Raw genomic sequence first — 15,329 nt, forward strand, 5'->3', positions numbered from 1 at the left:
CGTGATGGCACTTAGTCTCTAAGACTAGGTAAGCCAATTTCAATTTCATTTCTACAATTACTTTTAAATAGATAATCGAAACCCACAGCGGAAATAATTATAACAACCTCCCAAGACTCGTAATACTAAGTCACGAACTCTAACTGAATACATACAATGATCTCAAGGATCGAATATACAATACTGTTCGAATAAGAGTTGACAGTACAATAAAATAGAAAGACTCAATGGGGCTGCGACAACCAAGCAGCTCTACCTTGAATCCTTGCGATCAACACACTAACTCTGCCCGAGTCTGATATCTCCAATGCCTGGCTCTGCACAAAAATGTGCAGAAGTGTAGTGTGAGTACACTACAGTCGGTACCCAGTAAGTATCAAGACTAACCTCGGTAGAGTAGTGACAAGGTACAGTCAAGACACTCACTAGTTTAATAACCTGTGCAATATAGTAAACAAAAATAATGGAAAATAAATGGCAGTGATAGCAACAATAATCAACTAGTGATGTAAACAACAAGGCAACACGAACATCATAATTATTACTCAATGTAATGACCCAACCGGTCATTTTGACTTTTAGAACCCTGTTTCCCTAAATAAAACTCCATGTGTGTGCTTTTATTAATTTTATGACTTGCGGGGATGGTTGGTTCGGGATTTGAAAGTGTTCGGGTTGAAATTGGAACACTTGGTTCCTTAATTTGATTTTAAAAGCCCAAGTTTTACTTCGGTCAATATTTTGAGAAAATTACCCTGGAATCGGGATTTGATGGTTCCAATAGGTTTGTATGATGATTTTGGACTTGGGCGTATGTTCGAATCGGTCTTTGGACAACCGTGGAGAGTTTCAAAGCTTAATAGTGAAAATCAACTATATGAAGGTTTAATGTTCTTTAAATTTGGTTTGGAGTAGGTTTTGGAGTAATTGAAGTCCGTTTGGAATTCCAAGCCTGAGAATAGCGCCGTATGGTGATTTAAGACTTGCACGCAAAATTTGGTGTCATTCCAAGTAGTATAAATATATTTCGGCCCGTTCGGAGTAAGTTTGAAGAATTTGAAAGTTCTATGTTAAATCAATTTGGTCTGAGGTATGTTTCTTAGTTTTGATATTATTTTACATGTTCATGAGGGTTTGAGCGAGTCCGTTTTATGATTTTAAACTTGTTGGTACGTAAGGCGGGTCCTCGGGGCCTTGGGTGTTAACCGAACAAAGCTCGAATCAATATTGGACCTTGGAGCAGTAGCTGAAGCTTCCAGCTTCTGCTGCAACCGAACCTGCGCTTAGCCAGCCGCAGGTGCGAGGCCGCAGGTGCATGAAAAGCACCGCAGAAGCAGACTGGGCGTAGATGCGCAGGTACAACCGCAGAAGCGAACGTGGCCGGCTTAGGGGGAAGCCGCATCTGCGACGCATTTTCCACATATGCGGAGCCGCATAAGCGGCTTGCAAGCCGCAGATGCGAAAGGGTTGTTTGGCAGAACCCTTAAAGAACGGGGAAACATCCATTTTTGCCCATTTCTCACCATTCTTGGGCGATTGTGGAGCTTTTTGAGAGGGGGATTTCAACTAGCAACTTGAAGGTAAGTTAATTCTACAAACTTTGAGTTAAATACATAGATTATGGATAGATTATAACCTGTAAATTTGTGAAAATCAAGGGTTAGAGGAAAAACCTAGATTTGTAAAAATGAGATTTTCACTACGAAAATGGTTATGGAATTGGATGGAAATTGTATATTTGACTTCTTGAGATTATGGGTAACGATTTCCTCAGAATATTTCCGGAATCCGGGCACGTGGGCCCGGGGTGAATTTTAGGAATTTACCATTTTTGGATAGGGTAATTTATTTAATAGTATAATTTCGAATTATTGAGCATCCATTAATTATTTTATATAATTTTGGATAGTTTCGGATTTTTCGGCACCAAATTGACATTTTACGCGACATTGTGATCGGGAAGTTGGCTTTGAGACAAGGTAAGTCTCTTGCCTAACCTTGTAAGAGGGAATTTACCCCATAGGTGATTCACATTAATAATCAGCTTGTAAAGTTAATTGATAAATTGGGAATTATTGAAATGTAAGGAATTAATTATTTCTGCTTGTTAAGAAAATTATTGTTGTTCATCTAAAAATCATGTTTAATTCAATATATTATTGACCCATAGTGCGTGTCAAAGTCAACCTCTCATCACTACTTCTTTGAGATTAGGCTTGATACTTACTGGGTACACGTTGTTTACGTACTCGTGCTACGCTTCCTGCACTTTTTGTGCAGGACCTGAGACAGGTACTATTGGAGGACCTATCAGCGCGCACCCACGTTATCCAGAGGCTTAGTGGTGAGCTGCCTTTCTGAGCCGTTCTGCAGCAACTAGTGCCTCTTCTTGTATTTATATTATGTCTATTTTATTTCAGACAGTATTTAGAATTTTGTATAATCTACTAGATGCTCATACACTTGTGACACCAGGTCCTGGCACGCACTAGTAGAATTTGTGGATTTAATTATTTTACTTGGGATTTAATTTATCTTATTTTCTCATATCTTTCTTAATTTTTGGAATTTCGAAGAGTTTGATTAGTCGGAAAAGTTTTAAAGAAATGAATATATGTTTAAATCATTAGTTGGCTTGCCTCGCTGGGATGTTGGGCGCCGTCACAATCTATAGGTGAGTTTGGGTCGTGACAACATGGTATCAGAGCACTAGATTCATGTAGGTCTCACAAGTTATAAGCAGGTCTAATAGAGGCTTGCGGATCGGTACAGAGACATCTGTAATTATCTTCAAGAGGCTATAGGGTGTTAGGAAAACTACCTTTCTTCATCTCCCATCGTGCATATAATGTAGTACTGAATATCTTTCTCTTACTCTCTTACAGATGGTGAGATCGTGCTCTAATGAAGTCCCAGACCAGGGAAGAGCTACTCCCCATGATGTAAGAAGCTGGGGCAGTGGCCGAGGGAGGGCTCCAGCCCGTGGTAGGGGACGAGAACGTCCCAGAGTTGTTCCAGTTATGCCACAAGTGGGTCGAGCAGAGGATCCTATTATTAAGGAACAGGGCGAGGTGCCCGTAGCAGAGCCAACTCCTGTGGATTTTACGTCTGCACTGGGATTCTAGGAGGTCATGTGCCGTATGCTACGGTTCATGGACACTATGACTTAGACCGGTTTATTTCCGGGAGACCCAGCCACATCTCAGGCGGGCGGGGGAGCACAGACCCGTACCTTACAGGCTCATGGGTAGGCATATGCTGTTTATTAGACCAAGGGTGCACTACCCGTGGGTGTAGTCCAGCCAGTGGCAGCAGCAACACTTGAGCCCAGACCAACTGCGACTGCCGAGCCGCAGAAGCTATTGGACCGATGGACTAGACTACATCCTCCTATCTTTGGGGGTGAGCGACATGAGGACCCCCAGGATTTCATTAATCAGTGCAGAGACAGACTACATAACATGAGGATATTGGAGTCTCATGGGGTAGACTTTGCTACTTTTTTCAGCTGAAGGGCAGAGCCCAATGGTGGAAGTCTTATCTTCTTGGCAGACCAGCAGATTCTCCTCCCATGACTTGGGATAGGTTCACCCGTATTTTCCTGGACATGTGCATTCCACCCACCTAGACGAAAAAGTTGCGGTTTCAGTTTGAGCAGCTCCAGCAGGGTCAGATGTCAGTGACCGATTATGAGGCAAGGTTCTATGAGTTATCTCGCCATGCACTTATGATACTCCTTACTGAGGTGGAGAGAGTGCAGAGGTTTGTTGCGGGTTTACTTACTGGCATTCAGGCCACTATGGCCCGAGAGGCTGTGATGGGGACTTATTATAAGTTGGTTGTGGAGATAGCCTGAAGGATTGAGGGTATGTGTCAGCGTACTCGAGAGCAGGTTGTGAGGGATAAGTGATTTAGATATTCTGGAGAATTCAGAGGCCCCCATATCCAGCACCACCGCATCGTCGGGGTGCCCTAGTGCGACCTTATTTCAGTGCTATGCCAGAAAGTTCTTATCGCCTACCAGCTATTCAGGGTTCTTCTAGTGGGTATTCAGGTTACCAGGGCCAGACTTCTAGTCAGAAGCCCATCACACTGAGAAGTTATTATCAGTGCGGGGATTCGAGTCAAATGCGGAGATTCTGCCCCAGGCTTCGGGGTAAACCAGTGCAGCAGGGTCAGCAGCCTATGATTACCGCACTAGTTGCTCCACCAGTCATCTGACCACCCATAGGTGGAGGGCAGGTGGGTATGGGCCGTCATAGAGGTGGAGGCCAGCCAGGTGGAGACCAGCCAATTTGCGCTCCAGCCCGGTTTTATGCTTTTCCGGCCAGACCAGATGCAGAGGTCTCAGATGCAGTGGCTACATGTATTATTTCTGTTTGCGGCAAAGATGCCTCCGTATTATTTGATCCAGGATTGATGTATTCATATGTGTCCTCTCTATTTGCTCATTTCCTGGGTGTTTCTTGAGAGTCCTTGAGTACTCCTTTTTATGTGTCCACTCCTGTGGGCGATTCTGTTATTATGGATCAGATCTATCGGTCCTGTGTTGCTAGATTTTGTGATTATGAGACTAGAGCTGATCTTCTGCTACTTGATATGACCGACTTCGAGATTATGCTGGGCATGGAATGGCTATCCCCATATCATGCCATCCTAAATTGCCATGCTAAGACTATTACGTTGGCAATGCCGGAATTTTCTAGTTTGGAGTGGAAGAGTTTGTCTGTCAGCGCATCTAATCATGTTATTTCCTTTATAAAAGCTCAACATATGGTCGAGAAGGGTTGTTTGGCTTATCTAGCCTATGTTTGGGATACTAATGTAGAGACTCCGACTATTGATTCAGTGCCTGTATTTCGGGAGTTCTCCGATGTATTTCCTTCAGATCTTCCAGGCATGCCACCATATCGTGATATTGATTTTTGTTTTGACTTTGTTCCAGATACCCAGCCTATATCTATCCCACTATATCGTATGGCTCTGAAAGAATTAAAGGAATTGAAAGAACAGCTTGAGGAGTTACTTGCAAAAGGGTTCGTCAGACCGAGTGTATCTCCTTGGGGTGCACCGGTATTTTTTGTGAAGAAAAAGGATGGAACTATGCGAATGTGTATTGACTATCGCCAACTGAACAAAGTCACCATTAAGAACAAGTACCCGTTGCTGCATATTGATGATCTATTTGACCAGTTGCAGGGTAATAGGGTGTTTTCTAAGATCGACTTGAGGTCGAGGTACCACCAGTTGAAGATTCGGGATTCGGATGTTCCGAAGACTACTTTTCGGACTAGATATGGTCATTATGAATTTCTGGTGTTGTCTTTTGGTTTAACTAACCCCCCGACAGTGTTTATGGATTTGATGAACAAGGTATTCAGGCCATATATTGATTCGTTTGTCATTTTCTTCATTGATGATATTTTGATTTACTCACACAGTAAGGAAGAGCACGAGCAACATATGAGAGTGGTGGTTTAGACAATGCAGGAACAAAAGCTATATGCTAAGTTCTCCAAATGTGAGTTTTGGCTAAATTCTGTAACATTCGTAGGGAATATTGTATCGGGCGAGGGCATTAAAGTTGATCCTAAAAAGATCGAGGTAGTTTAGAATTGGCATCGTCCCACTTCTGCGACTGAGATTAGGAGTTTCCTAGGTTTAGCAGGTTATTATCGTCGGTTCGTGGAGGTCTTTTCATCTATTGCTGTACCTTTGACCAAATTAACCCAGAAGGGTGCTCCGTTCCAAGGGTCTGATGATTGTGAGGTGAGCTTTTAGAAGCTCAAGACAGCATTGACTACAACACTAGTGTTAGTATTGGCTTCCGATTCGGGGTTTTATACAGTGTATTGTAATTCTTCACGCATTGGTTTGGGTTGTGTATTAATGCAGGAGGGGCAAGTTATTGCATATGCCTCACGTCAGCTGAAACCGCATGAGAAGAATTACCCGATACATGACTTGGAGTTAGCTGCAATTGTTCATGCTCTTAAGATTCAGAGTCATTATCTTTTTGGGGTGTCTTGTGAAGTTTACACTAATCACCGCAATTTGCAGCATTTGTTCAAGAAGAGGGACCTAAATTTGAGGCAGCGCAGATGGCTTGAGTTACTAAAACATTATGATATTACTATCCTGTATCATCCGGAAAAAGCGAATGTGGTAGCCGACGCCTTGAGTAGAAAGGCGGAGAGTATGGGTAGTTTGGCTTTCATTTCAGCAGAGGAGACACCATTAGCTTTGGATATTCAATTCTTGGCTAACAAACTTGTGAGGCTAGATATTTCACAGTCCAGCCGAGTTCTTGCATGTGTTGTGGCCCAATCTTCACTATTCGAGCACATCAAGGCTCGCTAGTTTGATGATCCACACTTAACGGTTCTTCGAGAAATGGTACTACGGGGAGGTGCCAAGGAAGTTTCTATTGGCGAGGATGGTGTTCTACGACTCTAGGATCGTCTATGTGTTCCTAATGTGGATGGACTGAGGAAAAAGATCCTAGAGGAGGCACATAATTCTCGGTATTCTATTCATCCAGGTGCTGCAAAAATGTATTGTGACTTGAGGCAACATTGTTAGTGGCGGCGGATGAAAAAGGACATAGTTGAGTATGTAGCTAGGTGTCTAAATTGCCAGCAAGTTAAATATGAGCACCAGATGCCAGGTGGCCTACTTCAGTAGATGATTATACCAGAGTGGAAATGGGAACGCATTATTATGGAGTTTGTAGTTAGGTTACCACAGAACTTGCGGAAGTTTGATACAGCTTGGGTCATTGTCAACAGGTTGACCAAGTCGGCACACTTTATTCTGGTTGTGACAGTATACTTCGAAGAGGTTAGCCCAGATTTATATACAGGAGATAGTTCGGTTGCACGGTGTGCCAATTTTTATCATATCTGATAGAGCCCCTCAGTTTACTTCACATTTCTGGAGATCACTACATTGTGAATTGGGGACCCGCATAGAGCTTAGAAATAGCTTTTCATCCGTAGACCGACGGGCAGTCGGAGCGGACAGTTCAAATTTTGGAGGATATGCTTAGGGCATGTGTGATTGACTTTGGAGGTCAGTGGGATAGTTTCTTGCCTTTGGCCGAGTTTGCTTATAACAATAGTTACCAATCCAGCATCGAGATGGATCCATTTGAGGCTTTATATGATCGTCGATGTTGTTTGCCCATCGGATGGTTTGAGCCCGGTGAGGCTAAGTTACATGGTACTGATTTGGTAAAGGATTCCTTGGAAAGGGTAAAATTAATTCAGGAGTGACTTCATACAGCACAGTCCAGGTAGAAAAGTTACACGGATCAGAAAGCGCGTGATTTATCATTTATGGTGGGTGAAAAAGTTCTCTTGAAGGTTTCGCCGATGAAGGGAATCATGAGATTTGGAAAGAAGGGAAAGTTGAGCCCAAGGTTTATAGGACCATTTGAGGTGTTGAGACGAGTTGGGGAGGTTGCTTATTGTGACGACCCGATCGGTTGTCTTGAGAGTTATAGCCCCGATCCCCTATTAACTGTTTTCCCCATATCTATTTCTGCTATTGTGACTTGCTGGGAGGTTTCGTTTTGGTTTTTGAAGTTTTTTGGGACACTTAGTCCCTAAACGAATGCTTAAGCCTTAGGATTTGGACCGCAGCCAGAACTTGGTGAAGACGACTCCGGAATGGAGTTCCATCAGTTTCGTTAACTCCGTTAGGTGATTTTGGACTTAGGAATGTGTCCGAATTGTGTTTTAGAGATCTGTAGCTCATTTAGGCTTGAAATGGCAAAAGTCAAAGTTTTGGAGATTTTGACCGGTAGTGGATCTTTTGATATCGGGGTCGGATCCCAATTCGGGAAATTGGAGTAGGTCCGTAGGATTGAATATGACATGTGTGCTAAATTTGGGGTCAATCGGACGTGGTTTGGTTGGTTTCGACATCAGTTGTCAAATTTGGAAGTTTCAAGTTCTTTAAGTTTGAATCGGAGGATGATAAGTGATTTTAGCATTGTTTGATGTGGATTGAGGGCTCGACTACATCCGTATGGTGTTTTAGGATTGGTTGGAATGTTTGGTTAAGGTCCCTGGGGCTTCGGGTGTGTTTCGAATGCTTAACGGATTGAGTTTGGGACTTATGCAATTGCTGAAGCTGCTGCACCTGGTGTAATCGCACCTGCACACTTTGGGCCGCAGGTGCGGTGCTGCAGAAGCAGTTTTGGCCCGTCAAGCTGGGGCCGTAGGTGTGGTGATAGATTCGCAGAAGCGGAAGAAGAGCGCAGGTGCGGGCCCGCAGATGCAACCCTTGTTCGCAGATGCAAACCTAGTTCCCCTTAAGTGATTTTCACACCTGCGATGGTATTTCCGCAGGTGCGGTACCGCAGATGCGGATGAAAGCTCGCAGAAGCGAGATCTCTGGCAGAAAAAGGGCTAAGTGCGAGGGTTTGATTTCATTCTTCATTTTTGGACTTAAGAACTCGGGATTTGGCGATTTCTCGACGGATTTTCAGAGGAATCTTTGAGGTAATGATTCCTAACTCGTTTTTGGTTGTATTCCATTAATCTATAGTTGTCTTCTCCATTTAATTTCGGATTTGGGGTTGAAAATTTGGGGAAAAGTTGAGAAAAGTTCTTAGGCCGAATTTTGGGATTTTTATCAGGATTTTGGTATCGGATTTGAGTAATTTTGGTATGAGTGAACTCAAGAGTGAATGGGTGTTCATATTTTGTGACTTTTACCCGATTCCGAGACGTGGGCCCGGGGAGACCTTTTGGGGTGATTTTCTAATTTCTAGCTTTAGCTCTGATTTCATTAATTAGATTAATTTCTTATAGTTATATTTATGGTATGTAATTGATTTAGGCTAGATTTGTGCCATTCAGAGCAGGATATTCGTGGAAAAGATATTGTTATCGATTGATTGAGCTTGGTTCGAGGTTAGTGGCTTGCCTAACCTTGTGTGGGGGAAATCCCCTTAGGATTTGGTGTTGTTATGATATGTGAGTTCCATAACGCGAGGTGACGAGTGCGTACACGGGCTATTTGTGGAAAAACCTAATTTTTACCGAGAAATAGCTTGTTTTCATCTTATCTGAGTATACTAGCATGTGTAGTTATCCTGTTAGCCTAGAATAGCATGTCTACATGTCCTAATTGCCTATTTAAACTCTTTGCAGCATGTTTAGTAAATCCCGCTTCTTTATTGACTTGTACTTAGTCTAAATTATAGGTTTCTTGCTCTAACTGTTATATTCATTTGTTTGAGCTGGGTTTTTAGTTTGGGACTATGGGACAGTATCCCTAGAGATCCCCCCTGCATATTTAATTTTGAGACTACGAGGCAGTTCGTTGTGAGATCTCCCTGCACATTTACTTTTGAGACTACGAGGCGGTTCCTTGGGAGTTCTCCCTGCATATTTACTTTTGAGACTACGAGGCGGTACCTCGGGAGATCTCCTTGCACTTTTATTTTGGGACTACAAGACGGTATCTCGAGAGATCCCCTACTTTTTATCCATGTGTTCTGCGTTGCTTCTTTGCTATGTTTTCCTTGTTTAAATTACAGTCTCTTATTATATTGTTATACTCTCCTGCTTATTTATTATATGCCACTAGGGCCTTGACCTGACCTCGTCACTACTCTACCGAGGCTAGGCTTGGCACTTACTGGGTACTGCTGTGGTGTACTCATGCCCTTTTCTGCACATGGTTTTTGTGTGCAGATCTAGGTTCCTTTTACCAACTTCGTCCTTAGTTGCAGTCGCTGCTGTTTTCGGAGAACTTCAAGGTACATCTGCCCGCGCCCGCAGATCCATGGAGTCCCCCTCTATCACCCTATGTTGATTCTTCTCTTATTTCTACAAACACTGATGTATAGAACAGTTAGAACTTCGTAGAAGCTTGTGACTTATGGTGTTCCGGGTCTTGGGAGTGTCATATATATTTCGAGAGTTGATTATTGTATTGCCGAGCGACATCTCAATTACGGTGGCAGAATTTGGGTCGTGACAAGTTGGTATCAGAGCCAAGGTTCATAGGTGTCGTGAGTCACAACCCGGTTTATTAGAGTCTCACGGATCGGTACGGAGACGTCTGTACTTATCTTCAGGAGGCTATGGAATTGTTAGGAAAACTTATGCTTCTTTGATTCCTTGTCGTGCGAAATTTGTTGGCATCAAAAATTCTAAACTTCTATAATCTATTCTTTCTCACATATGGTGAGGACCCATACCCGAGGATATGATGACCAGGCACCCATGCCCCCTGCAAGAGCCGCTAGAGGCTGGGGTCGGGGTAGAGGAAGATGACGCGGTGCAGCCAGAGCACCCGTGCGAGCTGCGACAGAGGAGCCCCCAGCAGCTCCAGCTGGAGGGCAGGCACCGGAGGTTCCTATTGCTGCACTAGCCCTCTAAGAGACTCTAGCCCAGTTCAAGAGCATGTTCACCACCTTAGCTCAGGATGGATTGATTCCATTAGCTCCCGCCACATCTCAGGCCGGGGGAAGGGCATAGACTCCCACATCCCGTACTCCTGAGCATAGGGTCCAGGTTAATCAGGCCTAGAGTTCATTCCTATGCCGTCGGTAACTCCGGTTCAGCATGAGACTAGGACAGCCGCTTCTGAGGCGGGGCAGCTCAGACTTGAGAGGTACAAGAAGTACCACCCACCTACTTTCAATGGATTGGCTACAGATGATGCTCGAGGTTTTCTGGAGAAGTGTCATCGTATTCTCCGTACTATGGGCAGCAGAGATGAGTGAGGTTTCTTTTACCACTTTCTAACTTAGAGGAGCAGCCTATTAGTGGTGGCGTGCTTATGGGTTGAGTAGTTTGTATGAGGCAGTTACACTTACATGGACTCAGTTCTCTGACATGTTTTTGAGAGAGTATGTCCCTCAGAGCCTTAGGGACTCATGGCACGCAGAGTTTGAGCAGCTACACCAGGGTGCTATGACTATGTTAGAGTATGCAGTCCGCTTTAGTGATTTGTCCCGACATGCACCGGCCTTGGTTGCCACAATTCGAGAGAGGGTTTGACGGTTTATTGAGGAACTCCACCCCAGTATCCGGATTAGTATGGCCAGAGAGTTAGAGATGTATATCCCTTATCAACAGGTTGTGAGTATTGCCTGGAGATTGGAGGGCATGCTTGCCCGGGACCGAGAGGAGAGAGAGGCCAAGAGGTCTCGAGAGACTGGTTCTTATTCTGGAGCTCGTGCCCCAGCAGCTCGCCATGGTAGGGGTTATGTAAGTCACCCCATTCATTCAGCCATTCCAGCTGCCAGTGGTGTTACATCCCCTTCTAGACCCCAGGAGCCTTATTATGCACCGCCAGTATCTAGTGTGCCTCCTGCTTAGGGTGCTTTGAGCGACCAGTCCAACAGACCTGGCCTGAGTCAGTTGCAGCAGCCACAACCTCCGAGGGGTTATTTTGAGTGTGGCGATACACGCCATATGGTGAGGGATTTCCCCATACTTAGGAGGGTTGCACCTCCGCAGACTTCTCAGCCACCACATGCTCCACCGGGTCCTCAGCCCATGATTCCAACACCAGCTACTGCCCCACCTGCTCAGCTAGCTCGATGTGGAGGTCGGGGAGGTTGAGGTCGCCCTAGAGGGGGAGACCAGGCCAGGAATTATGCTCTTCCGGCTCGTACAGAAGAAGTTCCTTCCGACTCTGTCATTATAGGTATTGTTCCAGTCTGTCATAGAGATGCATCGATATTATTTGACCCTGGCTCTACATATTCATATGTGTCCTCTTATTTTGCCCCGTATTTGGGCGTATCTCGAGATTCATTGAGTTCCCCTATTTATGCGTCAACTCCTGTGGGAGATTCTTTTGTTGTGGACAGCGTGTATCGGTCGTGTTTTGTTTCTCTTAGTGGTTTTTAGACCATAGCCGATTTATTATTGCTTAGTATGGTATACTTTGATATTATTTTGGGCATGGATTGGTTGTCGCCCCATTATGCTATTCTTGATTATCATGCTAAGACCGTGACGCTGGCTATGCCAGGTTTACCGCAATTATAGTGGAGAGGTACCTTGGAGTATACTCCCAGCAGAGTTATTTCATTTCTTACAGCTCAAAGAATGGTTGAGAAGGGGTGTAATGCGTATCTAGCTTATGTGAGAGATGTCAGTATTGATACCCCTACAGTTGTGTCAGTTCCAGTAGTAAGGGACTTTCTAGATGTCTTTCCAGCTGATCTTCCGGGCATGCCGCCCGACAGAGATATTGATTTTGGTATTGATTTGTTGACGGGCACTCAGCCCATCTCTATTCCTCTATATCATATGGCTCCCCCTGAATTGAAGGAGTTGAAGGAGCAGTTACAAGAGTTGCTTGATAAGGGCTTTATTCGGCCCAGTGTGTCACCTTGGGGTGTTCCTGTCTTGTTTGTGAAGAAAAAGGTTTGTTCTATGTGTATGTGTATTGATTATCGCCAGTTGAACAAAGTTACAGTAAAGAATAGGTATCCATTGCCTCGTATTTATGACTTATTTGATTAGTTACAGGGTGTGCCAAGGTGTTTTCCAAGATTGACTTACGTTCAGATTATCATCAGTTGAAGATTCGGGAGCCAGATATCCCCAAGACTGCCTTCAAGACCCGATACGGTCACTATGAGTTTCTTGTTATGTCTTTTGGGCTGACCAATGCCCCAGCAGCCTTTATGCATTTGATGCACAGTGTGTTCCAGCCTTATCTTGACTCCTTCATCATTGTGTTTATTGACGACATTCTAGTATACTCCCGGAATCGGAAGGATCATGAGCAGCACCTGAGGACTGTGCTTCAGACTCTGAGAGAGTAGAGGTTGTATGCAAAATTTTTGAAGTGTGAGTTTTGGCTAGACTCAGTGGCATTCTTGGGTCATGTAGTATCGAGTGATAGGAAAAAGGTAGATCTGAAGAAGGTAGAGGTTGTGCAGAGCTGGCCTAGACGGTCATCAGCTACGGAGATCCATAGTTTTCTTAGGTTGGTGGGGTATTACCGTTGTTTTATTAAGGGATTCTCATCTATTGCAGCACCTATGACATGGCTAACCGAGAAGGGTGCTCCGTTCAGGTGGATAGTGGAGTGTGAGGAGAGCTTTCGGAAGCTTAAAACAGCTTTGAGTACAATGCCAGTTTTGGTATTGCCTATAGGTTCGGGATTCTACACTGTATATAGTGATGCGGAGCGCCTTGGTCTTGGCGCGGTGTTGATGCAAGATGGTAGGGTGATTGCCTACGCGTCTAGACAGCTGAAGGTGCATGAGAAGAACTATCCTGTGCACGTCCTTGAGTTAGCAGCTATTGTTCATGCCCTGAAGATTTGGCACCACTATTTGTACGGTGTTACTTGTGAGATTTACACTGATCATCGGAGTTTGCAGCATCTGTTCAAGCAAAAGGATCTTAATTTGCGTCAGCGGAGGTGGTTGGAGCTACTTAAGGATTATGATATCACCATTTTGTACAACCGGGGGAAGGCCAATGTGGTGGCTGATGCTTTAAGTCGCCGGGCGGAGAGTTTGGGGAGTTTAGCATATTTTCCAACATCAGAGAGACCCTTAGCATTGGATGTTCAGGCCTTAGACAATTAGTTTGAGAGATTGGATATTTCTAAGCCGAGTCGAGTGTTGGATTGTGTGGTCACTCGATCTTCTCTTTATGATCATATTAGGGAGCGTCAGTATGATGACCCCCACCTGCTTGTCCTTAAGGACACGGTTCAGCACGGTGATGCTAAGGAGGTCACTATTAGGGATGATGGCGTATTGAGGATGCAAGGCAGGCTATGTGTGCCTAATGTAGATGGTTTGCGTTAGTTGATTCTTCAGGAGGATTATAGCTCGTGGTACTCCATTCATCCGGGTACCGCGAAGATCTATCAAGACTTGAGGCAGCACTACTGGTGAAGGAGGATGAAGAAGGACATAGTGGAGTATGTGGCTCGGTGCCTAAATTGCCAGCAGGTGAAGTATGAGCATCAGCAACTGGGTGGGTTTGTTCAGCAACTAGAGATTTCGTAATGAAAATGGGAGCGGATCACTATGAATTTCGTTGTTGGACTCCCACGGACTCAGCGAAGGTTTGATGCAGTTTGGGTGATTGTGGACTACATATTCTTCCAAGCAATTGGCTCGAATCTACATCCGTTTGATTGCCAGGCTTCATGGCGTACCGGTATCTATCATCTCTAACCGGGGTACGCAATTTACATCATAGTTCTGGAGGGCCATACAACATGAGTTGGGTACTCGAGTGGAGCTGAGCACAATATTTCACCCTCAGACGGACGGACAGTCCGAGCGCAACATTCAGATATTAGAGGATATGCTCAGTGCGTGTGTAATGGAGTTTGGAGGGTCGTGGGATCAGTTCTTACCACTTGCAGAGTTTGCCTTCAACAACAGTTATCAGTCGAGCATCCAGATGGCACCGTATGAGGCTTTGTATGGTAGACGGTGTCGGTCCCCACTGGGTTTGTTCGAGCCGGGCGAGGCTAGATTATTGGGTACAGACTTTGTCCTGGATGCCCTGGATAAGGTGAAGGTGATACCAAGTCTAGACAGAAGAGTTATGCGGACCGGAGGGTTCGCGATGTAGCATTCATGGTTGGAGAGCGGGTCTTGCTTCGGGTATCGCCTAAGAAGGGCGCTATGAGGTTCGGAAAGAAGGGCAAGTTAAGCCCAAGGCACATTGGTCCTTTTGAGGTGTTGAGGCGTGTTGGGGAGGTTTCTTATGAGATTGCCTTACCTCCAGCCTAGCAGGAGTCCATCCGGTATTCCACGTTTCTATGCTCCAGAAGTATCACGGTGATCCGGCTCATGTATTGGATTTCAGCTCAGTCCAGTTGGACAAGGATCTATCGTATGTTGAGGAGCCAATAGCTATTTTGGATAGGTAGGTCAGAAAGCTAAGGTCAAAGAATATTGCTTCAGTAAAAGTTTAGTGGAAGGGTCAACCGGTCAAGGAGGCGACTTGGGAGACCGAGCAGGATATGCGCAGTCATTATCCTCATCTTTTCACAGCTTCAGGAATGTCTCTATACTCGTTTAAGGACGAACAATTGTTTTAAGAGGGGGAGGATGTGACGACCCGGCTGGTCGTCTGGAGAGTTATCGGAGGATGATAAGTGATTTTAGCGTTGTTTGATGTGGTTTGAGGGCTCGACTAAGTCTATATGGTGTTTTACGACTGGTTGGTATGTTTGGTTGAGGTCTCAGGGGCCTCGGGTGTGTGTCGAATACTTAACGGATTGAGTTTGGGACTTATGCAATTGCTGAAGCTACTGCACCTGGTGTAATCGCACATGCGCACTTTGGGCCATAGGTGCGGCGCCACAGAAGC

This window comes from Nicotiana tomentosiformis, chromosome 2 (genome assembly GCF_000390325.3).
Source record: "Nicotiana tomentosiformis chromosome 2, ASM39032v3, whole genome shotgun sequence".
Taxonomy (NCBI): Eukaryota; Viridiplantae; Streptophyta; class Magnoliopsida; order Solanales; family Solanaceae; genus Nicotiana; species Nicotiana tomentosiformis.